Source organism: Pipistrellus hanaki, assembly GCF_964339955.1.
Source record: "Pipistrellus hanaki genome assembly, chromosome: 4".
Lineage (NCBI taxonomy): Eukaryota > Metazoa > Chordata > Mammalia > Chiroptera > Vespertilionidae > Pipistrellus > Pipistrellus hanaki.
This window is the reverse complement of record NC_140506.1, coordinates 27,881,675-27,901,193: the sequence shown is the minus strand read 5'-3', so window position 1 is coordinate 27,901,193 and position 19,519 is coordinate 27,881,675.

The window sequence follows — 19,519 nt, the reverse complement described above, 5'->3', positions numbered from 1 at the left end:
CTCATTTCTTTTTTTTTTTTTTTATTGTGCATAAGGCAAGAAATATATAGGAAGGCTTGCTCAATGATTTTCCCACTCCCCAGTTTTTCTGCCTGTAGCACTTTTAACAATCTCAGATCTTCTAGGACTTTTTATTTAACTATCTTTTCTTCTTTTACTTGGAGAATAGCAAAGAAGTCCTAGAAAGCTTGGTGCTGGTGCATGACAATGGAAAGGCTCTACCCTAGAGTACTGGGCCTGCCAAGCTAGATGAGTTGCACCGTGGGAGCTCTGGAAGCTAAATAGGAGGTTCTCTCTTAGACTGAAACTGGGAATCATTCTATTTAAAAGGACAGCTGTCATTTGATATTCATCGAGCAGCCACCATGTTCTAAGTGCCATATGAAGTATGCATGTGATGTGACATTTAAAAAGGAAGAGACTAGCTTTAATAGGAACCAGTTACTGCCAATATTTGATTTGATGACTGTAGAGAAAAGGGTAGGAGGGATTCTTGGTGCTTTTAACTTTGCTAACAGAGGAGAATGCTAGATGAATTGCCAAGATGGTTATCCTGAAAAACCATTTACAATATTCAATTAACAATAATTAAGGCACTCAGTGGGAAGCTCCTCACTGACTTGCTAAATAGCAAAAAAAATTGGTACTCGGCATTCCCAGTAGATCAGAGAAAAGATAATAAGTACCCAAAATGTAAAGACAATCAAAATGAAACCAATTATAATCAAATTATATTGCTCAAATAGAAACACAATTTGGAATCAGGAATATTTAAATCTTTGACAAGAAATATTTAAAAGAGACATAATAACATTTTAGCCATTAATTGATCATCTAATTTACTTTAGTCTGGAAAGAGAGGTGTTTTATATGCCTTCAAGTTTTTTACATGTTGATAAGGGACCGCAGTCTATTATAACAACCTCATGTTTTTAGAAGCTAGCAAAGGCTAATTTTCTGTTAATATAGTTAATAATGAACCATAATTGATTCTATTACCAATAGTCTTACAAAGACAGCTAGTCATTAAGTCCATTGTTTTACAAGCACATACTCACAAGTACTAATACCAATTTGATTTACTGTATTAAACTTTAGTAATTTAAAGTTATTCTCCCCCAACTAATTTTCTATGCATTATAACAAAGATTCTTTCTTTAAATTTCTTTATACAGTAGTCCCCCTTATCCTTGGGGTGTACCTTCCTAGACCCCAGTGGATGCCTGAAACCACAGAGAGCACCAAACCTGAAATATACAATGTTGTTTTCCTGTACGTGCATACATACCTATGATAAAGTTTAATTTATAAATTAGGCACACTAAGAGATTAATAACAATAATGATAAAAAAAAGGAACAATAATAACAATATTCTGAAATAAAAGGCAAATGTGGTCTCAAAATCAGTGTATGATTGCACTGTACTCACCCTTCTTCTTCTATAACAAGGTGACATTAGCACTAGGCTAATTATTTGACCTAGCGTTAGGCCACTACTGACTTTCAGACAATAGGTAACAAGCACTTACGGCTTCTCTTTGGCATATCCAAATTGCCTGCATCACTATTCCTATGCTTTGGTGCTGTTATTAAGTAAAATAAGGGTTCCTGAACACAAGCTCCGATCACCACAACAGTCAATCTGATAACCAAGGTGGCTTCTAAGTGACAAACAGGCAGGGAGTACATACAACATGGAGACGTGATTCATGTCCCGGATGGGACCGAGCGGGACTCCCGAGATTTCATCATGCTACTCAGAATGGCAAGCAATTTAAAATGAATAAATTGTTTTGGGGGGTTTTCCTGGAGTTTCCCATTTAATACTTTCAGACTGAGGTTGACTGCAAGTAAATGAAGCCGAGGAACGGGGAACAGCAGATAAGGGGTACTCTGCAGGGTTTTTTTTGTGTTTGTTTGTTTGTTTGTTTGTTTTTCATATACTTACACATTACCTTTCATATCCCCATTCATTTTCCCTCATCCATATATTTGAAATGGGACGTGAAGGACAATAACAGTAGGTGGGGAAAAAAAAAAAAACTACAATAGTACCCCCCTTATCCATTTTGAAGATTGATATGAATTTTGTCAATTTTTCAGACAGTTTATAAATGGCTGTGATTTTCAGTGTGGTTTCTGGAATATAGGTGCTCTCTGCAGTTCTTTCATTCATTGAGTGCCTCCATGTGAAAGCATGAAGCTAGCTAGCCACTGTGGGGCTCCTAGGATATTTACACTGACTCCTGTCTTCACATCTATATCAAACAAACTACACACAGTTGAATGCGAGTGAATGTAAGAGGATGGGGTAACAGCAGTTTCTGGGTTCTGAGTCTGAAAAAATGGTTATCGAGTGGAACTTGTGGGGAGAGGTGCAGAGGTTGATGAGCCTGCTGTCGGTTTCAGTGGCATGACTGCTTTAATTTGGGGATTAGCTGAATGTGCCACCTTCACTTACATCCTGTGTCTCCTTCAGGATATTTATCTGTTATCACCCAGTAATGAACTCTCATTTGGAGCAGAATACCGACGTGGTCCTATTAATTCTGGCCATCAAGGTTTTTTTTTTTTTTTCCATTTAAATAAAAGCAATGACCTGATCTCACGTATTTTACTAGGGAGAACGTCTGCCGACCTCTAAGATTTCCATCAAAATCATAGTTTGCCAAGGTGTAAGCTGACCACATCCTTTATAGGCGTGTGGATCAGCCAGCTGGCAAGCCCTGGGCACCACTCTCCCCAGGCAATCAGCCAACAACCCAGCACTCGGAGCAAGATTCATTCCCACTGCAGCATTCATTTTATTATTTTTTTTTTTTTGAGGTGTTAGCTGCATTCTGTTAATTGGGACCTTTTGCAAAGTCTTTCAGGCACTTTGCAGTGCCCATTCTCCCATCAATTTCTGGTGAAAATTTATAGTCCTGTCACATGTGTCTCCAGCAGGAAACCTGTAAAAAAAAAAGACTGAAGTCGATTTTTAATTTTATTTTACCTAACTCAATGTTGCAGAAATGAGGCAGAGGAACTGTCAGTCATTCCTAAGGATGACAATTTTCACTGCTTGACAATCTTAAATATAAAATTCCAGCTATCTGATGATGTGCCTGTGCATGGCCCATCCCCCAGATCCGATGATAAGTGCTGAACAGCAGGTTTAGGGCCCCTTGCTTGGGCATGATAATTTAGAGAAATAGTTAGCTCATCAAAATTGGCTAGGCGCCCTGTTTTCATATTACCCAGACAGAAGTCACTGAACCACAACTTTGCTGCTTAGAAACAGGCACTAAAAAGGAGGGAGAGAGGGAACTATGAATAGTTAGCCAGTTACCACATTCAATGTTGAAGTGTACTTTATACTCAAGGATAAACTGATACGTGTTAAATTATGCCTGAAGAAATGTCTGCAGGAGTCCTCAGGAGATCTGCTGGCTGAACTCTGGTCTTCCCCAGCCAGGTTACCCTATATAGGACACTAAGACTCTCTGAGCCTGACGTTCTTCCCTTGGGAAAGAGAGTCTGAATTGATGGCCTCTGAATTCTAAAGCTCCACGTTTTAGGGACTTGATTGAAGAGCAACATTAATCATTTAATATATGTCCAAGTATACCCCACATTTAAAAGTCATTCTATCAAACTATAAATTTACCATTCATCAAGCAATTTCTATCTTTTACTACAAATGCTTGGCTTAGCAGACTATAGCCAGTCTCATCTTAAGAAGTTCGCATGCTCAAAACAGATGAGTAAAGTCACAAATACCCACCAGATAAGATAGTGCAGGCCCAGAGTATGGTGGGGTTTGGGAAACCAGATATGATCCTTTGCAGATCCTTTGTGCTAAGACTCTGACTCCAAATCTGGTTGGAGACTGCAAGCTGGGTTTCATGGAACAATTGGCATTTGATGAGAACTTTGAGTGAATGTAAGCTTTCCAAAGAGAGACAAAGTGGAGAAAACTCTAGGAGAGAGGATAGAATAAACAGAAGCAAATACAAGATAATTCACAGAATATTTAAAGAAGTCCTAAACCCAAACACCTAGAGAAAACAAATCCAATTTGTTTGCCATCCAAATTAAGGTATTAAAATATATTTTCCACAAATACCTACTGAATACCCATTCTGTAGGACACACCATTCGTGGTGCTATAAGACATCCAAAGATGACTCTGGAAGTTCAAATATAGGTTTAAAATAGCCTTCTCTCTCTCTCTCTCTCTCTCTCTCTCTCTCTCTCTCTCTATATATATATATATATATATATATATATATATATATATATATATATATATATATATATTTTGCATAAAATATGGCAGACAGAAGAAGACAAAGAGCTTAATTAAAAATCACCTACCTTATTTAAGTTTATAGACTTTGAAGGTAATGTCTCATCTAGCACACAGAATCAAGGATACACATTTAGATAAATACAGAAGCAATCGCTGATTAGCTCAAAGCAACATTTAAACTGATCTTTCTAGTGAAAAGCCATTAGAAAAAGCAATCTAAAGAACACCTGTTTAGAGGCACGAGAATCAACAAGTAGGTTCTTCAGGGAAGGAGAAGTTTTCAGCTGCCTTCACTCCAATGAGAAGCAATGGAGCTTAACATTTTTATTACTGTAATCAAGAACATTTTGGGGGGGGGGCAGAGAAAAATATTCACACCCACTCTTTAATCTTAAAGAGGAGGTCAGTCCCTTAAGCCACTCACTTAATTAGCATGGGCTGGGACTGGAGGAGGGATACTCTGTAGGATTCCCTCTTGGACACTACTCTTTAAGAAATCCGGGCTTTAGACTTTAGAGTGAAAAAGAAGAGGGGAAAAAAATTGCATCTCAAAAATGTGACCCAAGAAGGCAGTGACTTTGGTTGGCTCAGAGCTGGAAAAGGCAAGCCTGTGCTTCCACAGGGCCTCTGTTCCCCAGTGGCTGGCTCTGTTCCCACAGGTCAGTTCAAAGCCAATAAGTGGGCTCTGCACAACTCCAGGCAGTGTCATCCACAGAGACCGTGATGGGAATGTCAAATAGGAACGCTTAGCTTCACTGCCTCCCTAATTATAATAATAATAATAACAACAGCTAACGTCTATTGAGTGCTTATTTATGTGTGCCAGATGCCATACATTGTATGTGCAAAATCCCATCGATTCCTTGCAACCACACCGTGAGCAGGTAATACTAATATTTTCATTTTGTAGAGAGAAGAGTGATTCTCCTCAACTGGGGCACTCCTGAAAGAGAAAGAGGTGCTATTACTAATGACACTGGGACAACAGGTGTAAGCCAGGAGTGACTCAGGCGAACCGGAGCCTGTGGTTTTACCCTGCAGATAAGGGTGCTCAGGTGCAGAGTGCTAGCTAGCTTGCACAAGATCAAGGACGCCTTGCAGTGTCAGCCTCAGAATGTTTCCATTGCACAGCTTTCATCTTTGCACCAGGCCTGCCTGAACCTCAGTGTTTTTATCTGTAAAAGAGGGGTAATGAAACCTACTTCATGTAGTTATGTGAGGACTTAATATGGGCAAAGTACCTAAACTATGGGTAGGAGCTCAAAGTGCTAGTCAATCAACCTCTGTTTTCTTCTCTGCAGTCAGGCCTCTGTACGACCTTGGCAAACCTTTTCACTTCTCTGGCCCTCAGTTGCCTCATTCATACAAGAATGGAATTAGATGAAGGATAAAACATCCCTTTGACATTCTTTCTGCTCTGGTTCTTCAGCAATTCAAATACAGCAAGAAGAATGGTCCTTTCCCCACTGCCTGCAGTTCGGAGGAATGGCTCCTTTAGGTTTACTTTCATTTCCTAGTGCTTTCTCGTGGTCGGCAAACTGTGGCTCGTGAGCCACATGCGGCTCTTTGGCTCCTTGAGTGTGGCTCTTCCACAAAATACCACAGCCTGGGTGAGTCTGTTTTGAAGACGTGGCATCAGAAGAAGTTTAAGTTTAAAAAATTTGGCTCTCAAAAGAAAGGTCAATCGTTGTACTGTTGATATTTGGCTCTGTTGACTAATGAGTTTGCCAACCACTGCTAGGAGGTTGAAAATGGTGGATGCGGGAAGACATTTCTCTACCCTATTCCCATTGTCTGTTGATTGTACTGGAGCTTCTTATACAGCTCACTCTTCAGTAGGGGGCGTAAGTACCAGGGAGAAGCAGGCACATTGCACAAGGAATCCCATTTGGTTCTGGCTGGAATTTTCCATTTGCAACATCACACCTATCTTGGGACCACAAAATGTCTGTACAAGGAAAAATATGCCACAAACTGCATTCAGAGTTTACACTATCATACCAATGTAAGAACCATTTTTTCTAAGAATTAACACTGGGATTGAGTTGTGAATTAAACACCGTAATGAATCAAAGGCAGTTGGGGCTGGGAGAGCACACAAGGCTTGTGGTCTGAGATGGTTCTTGGTGATCACTAACACTTATGGCAGCATGGCCTCCAGAACAGGCAAGGACACCCTGGCATACATTTTTCTTTCCTTCACCTTCTTTCTCTCCCTTCCTTCTTTCAAAGATATTAATTGAGCCCTAGCCAGCTTGGCTCAGTGCATAGAGCCTGTGGACTAAAAGGTCCCAGGTGCGATTCTGGTCAAGGGCACATGCCTGGGTTGCAGGCTTGATCCCCAATAGGGGGCATGCAGGAGGCAGCCAATTAATGATTCCCTCTCATCATTGATGTTCCTATCTCTCTCTTCCTCTCCCTTCCTTTCTGAATTCAATAAAAAATATTATATATATATATATATATATATATATATATATATATATATATTAATTGAGTATCAATCATATGTTATATATCAGGAACTATACTAGGCTCTAAGGGGTGGAATAAATAAAAATGAAAAAAACAGGCATTACCTCTGCCTTCATAGAGCTTCTCACTTCATGCAGCCATAAGAGAGATGTTATTCTAAGGACCACCGAGACTAGGACTCTGAGAAGAGTGTGTGGTGCCACAGAGAAGCTTGACCTAGTTAGGGAGGCTGGGCAAGGTCTCCCTGAGGAAGTGATGAGGCTCAGGGCCCAGACGGAAAGGATGAGTCGGCGTTCCCGGCAGAGGAAGCAGCTTGTGTAAAAGCCCTGAGGTGAGGGGAAGCTCTTTGGGTTTGAAGAAGTGAAAGAAGGTCAGGGTGTCTGGAGCCCTGAGAATAAGGGGGGAGGGAGAAGGATGGGGGTGGAGATAAAGGAGAACCCAGATCAAACCTGGCACTGCAGGCCTGTGTAAGCATTTAGGCTTCTCCTAACACCACAGAGAACTTCAACAAGTATTTTGATCAGGAAGGGGAAGGCTCAGGGTTTAATGAAAATGACCATTCCAGAAAGATGGACTTAAATGAGGCAAGAAAGAAAGGAAATAATAAGAAATAATGATAGCTCATGTTTACATTACTGTGGACCAAATATTGTTCTGTGAACTTCATCTCATTTGATCCTTACACAGTTCAATGGGCCAAAACACTATTGTCCTCCTCTTTGCACAGAAGAGGAGATTGAGACACAGAATAGCTGGGCCAACATGGGTTGGCCAATAAGTGCTGGGACCAGGCTGTGAGCTGGACGGTCCATCTCTAGAGCCCTCTGCTTACAGCACAGAGGCTTCTTCCTGCCCGTGGCCAGGCAGGAGACAGGGAAGGGACTTGCTCCAGCAAACGGCTGTGGACAGGCCTGACAAGTAAGAAGTGACAAGCGTTGGACCAGCAGCTGGGGTGTGGGAGAGTGCCAGGTTTCTGCGTGGGCAAGAAGCTGGGAGGGAGTGCAGCTCAGGATGCTGGAGGGAGGGAGGGGCAGGTTTGTGATGAAGAGCACAGTTTGGTTGTGGGTACTTCTTTACAGCTCTGGATCTAAGGAAAAGAAAACAGCTTTGATAATCCAGTGTGAGCACTCTTCTTCTTCTTTTTTTTTTTTTCTTTTTGCTTTCTTTCCTTCTTTCTGGGAATTCTATGAGATCTGCTAAGAACTAACCACTTCAAGATGAAATGCAGATTCTTGGGATAATGAAAGCAGCAACCGATTGGACTGTTGTCTGAGTAAAGGGGAGAAATTTTCATTTAAAATATTAGTTCTTGTCCTGCCAAGTTGGAAACAGCTTTGACATCTGATTTGAAAAGTCTTATCTTGGATGGTACTGATTTTCAACTAACAATCATTCAGATCAATTTGGAAAAGAAATAAACTGGTTTATGTTGGTCTCTACCATGGGCTTACAACAGAGAACGATGCCAGGGCTGGAGAGTCAACTGTGAAGATGGGATCTGTGAAGTCATAGTCTTGAAATGGACGTGGGAGAGAAGAGTGGACAAAAGAGCTAAAACACAGAGCTGTGACGCCCCAATCGGCACAAACACGTGGATTCCAGGGAGTTCTTTGATCACCCACGGAAAGTGGTCACCTTTATTAGAGGTTATTAATATCGTAAATACATTCCTGTTAAGTGCCTCTTGTGTTGTACCTGGTAGTGTTGTATTTTGTACCTTTAAATCAACGCAGGAGAAGGAACACCACATAACCAGACATCCTGAAAAGAGAGACCATGGGAAGACAAAGAAATAGCCTGCACATGAAAGAAAAGCAGGCATCACCAGAAAAGGAAGTAAACGAGTTAGAGGCATGCAACCTACCAGAGCAAGAATTCAAAGTAATGATCATAGGATGGCTAAAAAGAATGGAAGAGAAATTTGACAATAACCAAGAAGAATGAGGAAAAACCATGAGGAACTGAAGAAGAACCAAGAGTAATTGAAGAAGAACCAAGAAGAAATGAAAAATGACATCGCTACCATGAAGAACTCAATAGAAAGCATCAAGAGTAGACTAGATGAAGCAGAGGACCGCATCAGTGAGCTAGAAGACAAAATGGAAAAAATAAAAGAACTAACCACTTCAGTTCTATTCTTTTAAAAACTAGACCTGAGCTACTTCTTTTCCTGCTTTATTTATTTATACAACTTGATGTTTTATTCTTTTAGTTTCTTAAAGTTTTACTTTCACTGTGACTGCATTCCTAGAAATTCTGTCTGAAGGTTGCTTGGACTCACATGCTCATTGATTTTTCCCCCCTTCTCAGTAATCTGAGCAAATAGCTTTCCAGCTTCCAAAAACTTTGTCTTCTGCCAACAACTGACATTCTTAATTCTGACACTGGTCAGCTTTGAGCCTTGGAAAGTATATACCGCTTTATTTCAACCTTGCACTTTAGGTATCTCCATGTTAAAATTTCTTAAGCAATACAGATTGTACTTGTCTATAGCAGCCACTAAAATACATTTTTAAATATACAGTTACTACATTCTTGCCTCAAAATAGTTTTTGGAAAACTTGCTGAAGAGCAATCTTCTCACAAATTTCTAGTTCAAACCACTGAACTTCAAAGACCAATCTGGCAGAGCTGTTCTTTGACCCACTCATTTGTGTATGTACACACACACAAAACAATTTTTAAAAGAAAGATGAAGGCATGTACTACTTAAAAATTTACTTAAATTCTAAAGCATATCACCTGAGGACCAGCTCTAACTTATTAATCAGAAGAGAGTAAGTCCTAACCGGTTTGGCTCAGTTGATAGAGCGTTGGCCTGTGGACTCAAAGGTGCCAGGTTTGATTCCGGTCAAGGGCATGTACCTTGATTGTGGGCACATCCCCAGTGGGGGGGTGCAGAAGGCAGCTGATCAAAGTTTCTCTCTCATAGATGTTTCTAACTCTCTTTCCCTTTCCCTCCTGTATGTGAAAAATCAATAGAATATATTTTTTTAAAAAGAAGATAGTGAACAGGATGGGTGTAGTAGCAGGAAAGAGTATAAGCTTGGCTTCAGGGATGAGTTCTAACTCTGTAGAGTTTTTCAGCTAAGCTATTTCCCCCTAATGATCCCACAAAAACAGCAAAGACTCCACTTACGCCTCTTTATCAAATGCATTTTGAAATGGGGCTTGGCCATGCCTTCACCAAATTGTGCCATAACTATTTGGCCCTTACTCTGTGCCAGAGGCTGTGGCAAGGGGCACAGTGATGTTCTCGGAGGGCATAAGCTCCATCTTAACTATCAGCCTGGGGAAGGAATCAGAACTAAAGAAGCAAGTATATAACAGAGTTTCTGGAGCAAGAGAGCATAAAGCTGACATGTGAAGGACGAGTAGAAGTTATCCAGGAGAAGAGAAGAAGAAAAGAGAGTTCCAGGCAGAGGGAGTAGCATCTTTAATGACTCAGACATGAGCAAGAACATAGGGCGTTAGAAACTGCAAGTTTGGTAGGGCTGGCTTTTAGAATGCAAGGGGTGGTTGGCGAATAGACACGATCAAGACGGGTTTTGTTATCATGGTAAGGAATTTGGAATTTACCCTGGGGGTAGGGGGAAGCCATTGAAAGGGAGTACGGAGAATTGATTGAGGAGAAGCTAACGTAAGGACACAGAGAAATTTTGCCAACCTGATCAACAAAAAATGAAATCGTTTGTTTACTGTGGACTTTTCAGATTGTGAGGAAGAGACTTGTTTCATATATTTAAAAGCCAATCTCGTCTCTTTTCCTGTGAATTGCCTGTTCATGTCTGTGATGGTTCATTTTACGCATCAGTTTGACTGGCCACAGGTGTACAGATTAAGTATTATTCTGGGTGCATCTGTGAGGATGTTTCTAGATGAGACTAGCCTTTGAATTGGTGGACTCGGTCAAGTAGATGGCTTCCCCCAGGCAGGTGGGGATCCTTTAATTCGCTGAGGGCTTGACTAGAACAAAAGGCAGGGGAAGGAGGAATTCGCCTTTTTCTTGCTTCACTGCTTGATCTGAGACACCTCACCTCATCTTCTGAGATTTACACCATGTTCCTAAGCCATCAGATTTGTACTGAGTTACATCACAAGCTTCCCTAGATCTCCAACGTGCAGATGACAGATCTAGTCACTTCCCAGTCTCCATGATCATGTGAATCAATACCTCAAAATGAATCTCTTTCTATGTACCCCTACATATCCTATCGGTTTGGTTTCTCTGGAGAACCACAACCCACACAATGTCCTTGTCCATTGTTCTGTGGGGTTGTTGGCCTTTCCCCCATTGATCTTTAGTGGAGAAGGTTTGAAGTGGGCTTCATGGAAGAGAGAAAAGGGCTGAAGAGGGCTGGTGGCAGGGAAGCCGCCAGGCTTTGTCTCTGCAGCAGGAGACATTCCTTGAATGGAATAGATTTTTCCTGAATCTTCTGTTTGCAGCCCTGGCCTGTGAGTCCTTTCTCCAAAAGGTTTATAATTCCCTGAGGCCACTGCTGACCATCCAGTCTGCAGTTGGGGAAGGAAGGAAGGAAGGAAGGCCCCATTCTTTGAGTTCCCATTGTGGCCTGCGAGTGGGTGTGGGAGAAGCCGCCTGAATCCCTGAGTCAGCCCCGGGAAGGAACTCAGGGCCTCCTTGCTGGGTCTCGGTATTTACTCTGGGCACCAGTTCCTGTACTTGAGCTAAAGGGTGTGGTCTTTCAGACCTGGAGTGACCAACCCATGTCAGCCATCCTTCCGGAGACAGCTCCCGATGCTGCCCACCCGCAGCTGGTTGCCTTCCCCCACAGCCTGGCACCACAGCTGCCAGCCGCCCTCCTGGTCCACACACAGTCCCAGGCCCGAGAGCCAGAGGGCAGGCGGCGGAGGAGGCTGAAGATGCAGTGTGGGGGCTGGGGGTTCCTGTCCTCACAGCAGGCAGCTGGTTCCCTCCCGCCCATTTGCGTGTCCTTGAGTCCCACGGATGGATGAAGTGTGGGGCCTGGATGGTGCGGGAGGCCAAGTTATCCCCTGAACTCCTCAGTGGGCAGCCAAGAAAGTACCTTTTCCCAGGGCAGAACTTGGAGCTGCCTGCTACCCATGAAACCTCAGAGTGGTGTGTGTGTTTTGTAAACTGTCTTATCACAACACACACATCACACAGTTTAAAGTGACTGAAGTAGTGAAAACACTCTCTTTCAGCTCAAAAGAATCTGCGTGTCAGAGTGGCACATCTTGGGGCAGCCTGCCCTGAACTCCGTCACACATTTCAATCATTTTTCAGCGCATGTGATGTGCCAGGCGCTCAGCTGAAGGCTTTCCAGGCTTTGGCTCTTACAACAGCCCTATATGGAAGCAACGAAAAGTGAGTCTGAGGGCAGTTAAGTAATTGTCCCTAAAGTCCTAGGGCCAGTGGCAAGGCAGGCATTCGAACGTAGCGACGTATAATGCAGACATTTATTGTAAACACAGCATTAGACAACTGCTCTGTACTCTCCTTCTCCCCCCCCCCCCCCCCCCCGCCTCGCCCCGCACCACCACTATAGTTGTGGCCAGGGAGGCCCTCACTGATTTGCAAGTACTTCTGATTTCTCAATGCTCTTCAGATTCCTCTTTTCCTAAAGAAGAGGCCTGCCTAGTTCTGCCCCAGGACACTTAGACTCATTACAGGTTGTCATAAACAGACCCTCCTTGTTAAACAGACACTGTATTTGAGTGCAGTTGAGCCTCAGTCCAGCGACTAGAGGAAGGTCTTATGCTGCATGGACTGTTGCTTAAGCTGCTGAACTCTTTGTGAAAAGGGGCCTCCACATTACGACTCCTAATATGCAAATGCATTGGTCCATCTAGCATTCTGCAGCTAAACACTCATAACCATATCTTTTAGGTTTCATGCCTTTCACTAAAAACACTTTCTCGTCCCCACCCCCTACCCGAGCCCTTCGCCTGCCAGTAGAGTTTATCTTGGAAGCCTGGCATCCAGGAGCTCTGGCTTTGAGTTAACAGGTGCTGGGCGCAGACCCATAACCAGAATCCACAGGGGCCGGTTATTTCTTTCTTCAACTCTCTTGATGGCTGAAGGTGCTAACCATGTCACTCTGTGACAGCTGAAAAGGAAATTGAACACAAAGAAAAAAGTGACACAGCCCATAACCCACTATGTAAAAACACAGACATTCAAATTATGTGGACCGTGGAAGCCTTTTTAAAAAAAAAAAAAACTTTTTTTTTTTATTTTGTAAAAGTTATTAATGAGAGGTCTCACTGAAATAAAAATAAATAATTAAAAAAAACCTTTAACTTTATTGCTTAGGTCAATGCTGACCTGAAAGTACTACCTTTCTGTTTAACACACACTCACAGCGGGGGCATTTTCAGGGAGAGAACCTCATGGAAATGAGGACATGCTTCTATGGGTAGAAATTACTACAGTCTGTTAAATCCTCCAAAAAATAAACAATATTTGGTAATTTTTTTTTCCAAAAACCGGTTTTCCTTTTGTCTCTAGAACCCAACATTTAGAGAATTATTTATTTATTTATTTATTTATTTATTTATTTTTTAGAGAATTCTTAAAAAAATTCTCAAACTACAAGTATTACATGGCTTCTGAGATGCAAAAAGTGCCAAAATAGTACTTTGATATTCAATACTCTTTTTAAAAAATATATATTTTATTGATTTTGTACCGAGAGGAAGGGAGAGAGATAAGAGAGTTAGAAACATCGATGAGAGAGAGTCATCGATCAGCTGCCTCTTGCACACCCCCTACCGGGGATATGCCCGCAACCAAGGTACATGCCCTTGACCGGAATCGAACCCATTGAGCCAAACCGGTTTCGGCGATATTCAATACTCTTTCTCTACAGTCAGTTCCTCGGTCATTACCATGAAGTCCTTTGGGGCAGAGAGAAGTGGCCCCTTTTGTCTCAGGCAGAGGAGGCGACCACAATCAGAATGTTTAGATCCTAATACAGAAAAGTGCAGCCAATGGCCCCAAATAAAGTGTTGAGCCAGCACTTTATTTGGGGCCATTGGCTTTTTGAATTGGTGTAGTTGGCATCTGAAGGGGTGAGCACTAATTTACAAATGGAAGTCATAGAGGAAGCTAAGAGAGGCCTAGCCTTCCATGCTGGCACTGAGGAGCACAGAGTGGCACCCCTGGTCGGTCCCTCTTTGAGTAAAACATCAGTAATTGCCCATGAACGATTACTAAGTTTGAGGGATATACTTTCTAATGTCTTTCTTCCTTTCTCTCCCTCCCTCCCTCCCTTCCTTCCTTCCTTCCTTCCTTCCTTCCTTCCTTCCTTCCTTCCTCCCTCCCTCCCCTCCTCCCTCCCTCCTCCCTCCCTCCCTCCCTTCTTTCCTTCCTTCCTTCAAGGGGGGTAGGCGTATAGGGGCAAACTAGGAAGAGGATGAGGAGGAAGGAAAATACATTTCCAAGTTAGAGAAATGTCAAGGTGTAATATCCCAGTGGCTATCAAATAAAGTTCACTGGCAACTGCACCCACAATCAGCGCAAGTAAAGAAGGTCACTTCCAGAGAAAAATTCCAATTTGTGGAGCGCCAGGGTTAGAGAGCAATGACAACTCCCTTGCAGTTCTAAGAGGTACTCTTTGGTTCTCTCCTTCCCCTCTCTCCCCCACCCCTAGCCTCTCTCTTAGGCTATATTATAATGTGATGTTAAGAAAACCATGTCTGAAGAACATGTCTTCCACAAGAAAGGCATTACACTGTCTGTTACAGAGGAACCTGCATGGTACAGTCCGTTAAGTAACTGCTCTGAGTTTTAAAATGATCATCGGTAAAACAAGGACAATGGAACCGACTGTGTGTGTTTCTGAGGGGAACCGTAAAGAAGTACAGAGATACAAGCCTTTGGAGCCACACTGCCCAGATTCTTGTTTCTCCCCGATCTCTTTCAGCTGTGGAACCTCATGAAAATAACTAACTTACCTGTGCCTTATACTCTCCTGATCCATGACTTCACTTTCTGTGGTTTCACTTACCCACAGTCACCCATGGTCTAAAAATATTAAAGGGAAAATTCCCAAAATAAACAATTCACTGGTTTTAAACGGCTAGTCATCCTGAGTAGCATGATGAAGCTCGCAGTGTCCCGCTCCATCCTGCCAGGGACGTGAATCATGTCTTTGCCCAGCATATCCATGCTGTATGTGCCCCTGCCTGCTAGTCCCGGAGCAGCCATCTCAGTGATCAGATGCACTGTGGTGGTATGGCAGTGCTCATGTTCAAGCAACCCTTATTGTACTTAATAATGGCCCCAAAGTGCCAGAGTAAAGGGAAGCTGTGCTTCCTTTAAGTAAAAAGGTGAAGGTCCAGGCCTTAATAAGGAGAGGAAAAAAAAATTATGTTGGGGTTCTATAATAAGATCTACAGGAGGAGCAAACTTCTATATCTGAGTGATTGCCTAACTTATAACTTCAACTTTATCATAGGTATGTATGTTGGGAACCCCGAGAAAGAAGATCCTGACTAAAAAGGGCTCCCGGTGGCTAACTGGACTAAAATGTAAAACAATAACAACAAAAAAAACAACCAGAGCCTAGCAGCCATTTCTACACAGGGGCCTCTCACACAAACTGCACTTCATGGAGAAGCCTGCATTGAACCGTCTGCAGGCACTGTTTCTGCCATCTGAGTCAGCCCTTATGAAAGAGATCCTGGAATCCTATTTCAACCAATGGGACTGAGGCTTTCCCGCCCAATAGGAACCGCACAGCTCACCAATCAGAGCAGCTCTATTCTGACCAACCAGGGCCGTGCCTTTAGAACTGATCACACCGTGAGGATTTAGAGCCCTCATTTGCATGAGGACAGAACCAGGGGTGGGGACTCCTGATCCTATATACCAGCTTTCTCTGATCTGGAGCATACTCTCTCTTCCCATTAAGACTACATTTCCCAGTTGAGCAGGGAGAGAGGGGAGCAGACCACACAGAGCAGAGCAGTCTAGCTGGAGAGGGGCCTGGCCCCAGGGCTGCCGTTCAGCTATGCTGTATCACAATGGAATAAAATTTCCTTTTTCACTGCACACTAAATTGGGGATTCCTGTTGGCATTAAATTGGTGCCAAAGACTGCCAGTTGACAATGTGTAGGGAAAAAAATTTGTTATATAGGATTCATTGCTATCTAAGGTTTCAGGCATCCACAAGGAATCTTGAAACATAGCATCCTCTGTACTCTGAACAAGGGAGGGACTACTTTATACAGGGACTACTTTTCCTCATTTTTGAAAATAATACCTACCACTTATGGTTAGGGATAATAATACCCACCTTATAAGGTCTTTTAAAAATTAGATGAGATAGCTGGTACACCCCTTGCAAGTATCTGGCACACAGTTAATGCTTAATAAGTGCTAGCTATTATTTTTTATCATTGTTATCTATCTATATAAAAGGCTAATATGCAAAGTGTCTCCTCAGGAGCTCAATGGGGAGACCAAGAGTTCCATCACTCACTGATGATGTGCACTGACCACCAGGGGGTGGCATGGAATGAAGGAAGGCCCCTGCCCGCAGCCAGAAGGCCCTGATCGGCCCTGTTTGCTGGCCAGGCATAGGGACCCTACCTATGCACATTAAATAACATGTGTAATATTCTAGGACTTAGCTGAGAAGGTGTGTTCTATAAATGATTACCCTCTCTAGTTCAAAAGCTGTAACTGGTTATATTTTGATAAATCTTCAGTTATTCAACCTAAATACACAGGCACATCTATCTGTAATTTTTAAGGGTTTTATTGAATTATATATGCAGTAAAGTGCAGAGATCTTAAGTGTAAATTTAATTATATTTAACCTTGTTTTGAGGTGACTCTAAAGGCTAGAAGCTTTTTCTGCTGAATCTGTCAGTTAGAAGAAAGAAGATTAATTCTTCTAATTAAAAGGTAATTTTATTGAGAGAGAAAAAAAGGAAATGTAACATCTAACATATACAGTTTTAACCCAAAAGCAGCATATTTCTCCCATGTAATTACCCACCACTTTAACTCACATTCTAAAGATTCATTGGATTCGCTACAGCACTGGCAGTTGTTGCCAAGCAGAGGTGACACTTTCATAAAAGTGCCTGTGAGTTTGACCTTTTTAGAAACCCTGATTTAGAATCTTAATTTCTTTCTTTCTTTCTTTCTTTCTTTCTTTCTTTCTTTCTTTCTTTCTTTTTTTTTTTATCTATTACATCTTGTGGGAAGTTCAACAGCTTCTCTTGAAAGAGTTTGACAGACAGATGTTTTGCATCTGAGTGAAGCATAAACACCAACATCTCCTGGCTTTGAAAATTCTTTATTCTGAAAGACTTACAAGCAAATGACAATTGCTCTTAGCAACGCCTCTACCTAGCAGTTGACATGTTTATTTTGGCAATAAGTAAAGCTTATTCTGATTTTTCCAAAACATTCAAATGTGAAAAAGTAGGTGTCTTAGAACAGAGGAAACATTACTTTAAAACTTTGCAGCATACATTTCATCAAAAGCAACATAGGTTATCTATGTGTGGAGGGGAAATGTACAGGACACTGTAATTATGACTCTTCTATTTGGCTTTATATTTTGAGAGCTAAGTTGCAATAGGAGCCAGAGATTTGAAGTGAGGATTTTGAGTATTTTCTCCAGTGCAAATATCTCTTCAAGATAATACAATAAGTAAAATAAACATCAACAGTAAAGATGTTTATTCAGCGGCGGGAAAAAGTAAGTTAGTAATAATAATAAATACAATAATAAGTAAACAATAATACAATAAACTTTTCTTGTACTCACAACTGTAAACCTACTTTTGCCCACACCTCTATCTATATTGTGTGCATATATACATATCTCTCTCTCTTTCTCTCTCTCTCTCTCTCTCTCTCTCACACACACACACTACAATTCATTAGGGAATCTCCTTTCATTGAAGTTGTATAAAACATAAAAACCTCCCTGATATGGGATATTGGATAGAAGATCACACTGAATTAGTAAAAAGTATGAATTTTAAATTCATTTTGAGTAAGATAGATTTAATTTATAACTTATGAATTTCAAAATGGATTCCCACCCATTCTCTCATTTCATGTTCACAAAAACCCCTTGAATCAGGCGGAGTTGGAATTATTGAACTAATTTCACAGGTAAGAAAAATAAGGGCTGGGCAAGCTCCGTGCCTTGCCTCACCTCCCTACTCTGCAGGGCGACCTAACAAATTCTTCCTGATAATTATTGGATAAGAAAGATATGGATTCTTATATTAATTATTCATATATAAGAGATTGCCCGAAGTGCTCAAAGATGTATTTCAACTGTTCCCCTTGTAATCACATTTACATCATTCTTCTGCACTACTTAGCAAGAAGGAAATGAAGGGAAATTTCTGCCCAGATCCCAATCAAGTTATTATAAATTCCAAATTAATAGGGTCTAAATAAATAACAGCCTATTATGGGGCTAAAGGCTTATAATGCTATTTGTTTCTATCTTTTTTCATTCACTTCAGCCCCAGCTTGAGTATTTTATCCACTGCCTTCCTTCCCCTCCCACCCAACTCCCCCCCATTTCCTCATTAGAAAAAGAGGGCAAGAGAGCCATACAAGAAAATAATTTCTGGTATATGAATAAAATTAATAACCTGACATTATGGAAGTGGTGGAGAGGCATCTTTTTTGGTAATTTATCATAATGTTTAGTGACAGCAATTTGCAGTAATGAAATAACTAATCTTTACTTCTCCTGGGTTTGTGTTGTGTTTACCCGTTTGTGCTTTACTTACATTTTTTTATGACTCCATTTGTTAAATTATTTAAACTTACAAGGCAACCTCGAACTTATTAATAGCAAAGCAGCCTCCTGAAATGGGAGTCATGCAAATAATTATTTCACTTCTTTACCCATATTTTTTAAGGAACCAAGATGTTTTTGTCATTTACCCAGGGATTACAGGGCCTAAAAAGCTCAAGATCAATCCTCCCCCGAGGACAGGTAACCCAGCGTGAACCCTACGGGCTATGAGAACTTATCTCTCTAAAGTAAACTTGATGTAAAAGTCATCTGGGTGGAAATGTGGTTTCCCTCATGCTGGGTTTCCTGACGCTTTTAAAAGAGTCCTAAGGGATTAAGATGAGTGAGAGATGGGCCGGTAGCATGAAAGGCCCGGAGCTCTTAGAGGTATTTCTTCCAGGATTAAAAAATAATGATTTTTTGTTTGCCAGGTGCAAGGAATAAACACCCTGGACGCCCTCTGTTCTGTCGCTCCCCTCTAATCTACAAACAGGACACAAAGGTTCCTCTGTTCCTCCCCTCAATGGCATTTCTCATTCAGACGTCCTTCCTGTTTGGGGTTCTATTTCTTACTTCCATTTGGTTCTTTCCTTTCCTGTAGGGGCCTCTGAGTTTGTTTGTGTTCAGGGTTTCTCGTATTTTTCTATTTCTGAATTGTTTCACTCTGCAGGAAACAACAATCCCCACGTCTCACTCCTTTCCCACTTTGCTCCCTGTCTGGTGCACCTCGGATTATTCATCATCCCTGTTCTATTTATTTCTCTTCTCCCAGCTCTTATTTCTTTGTCGCTGGCCCCCGTTTCCTCTCCCTGATTCTCCAGTTTCCATCGCGATGCCCTTTGACCAGACATCCTCTCCGCACTCCCCTACATAGAGCAGTTGTCGCGTGTCCCGCACTAGAATGCAGCAAGAAGGACCGGACAGAGAGGACAGAAAGGTGGCCAGCTGGACCTGCGAAGGGCGTGGTGAGTCACGTCAGTAAC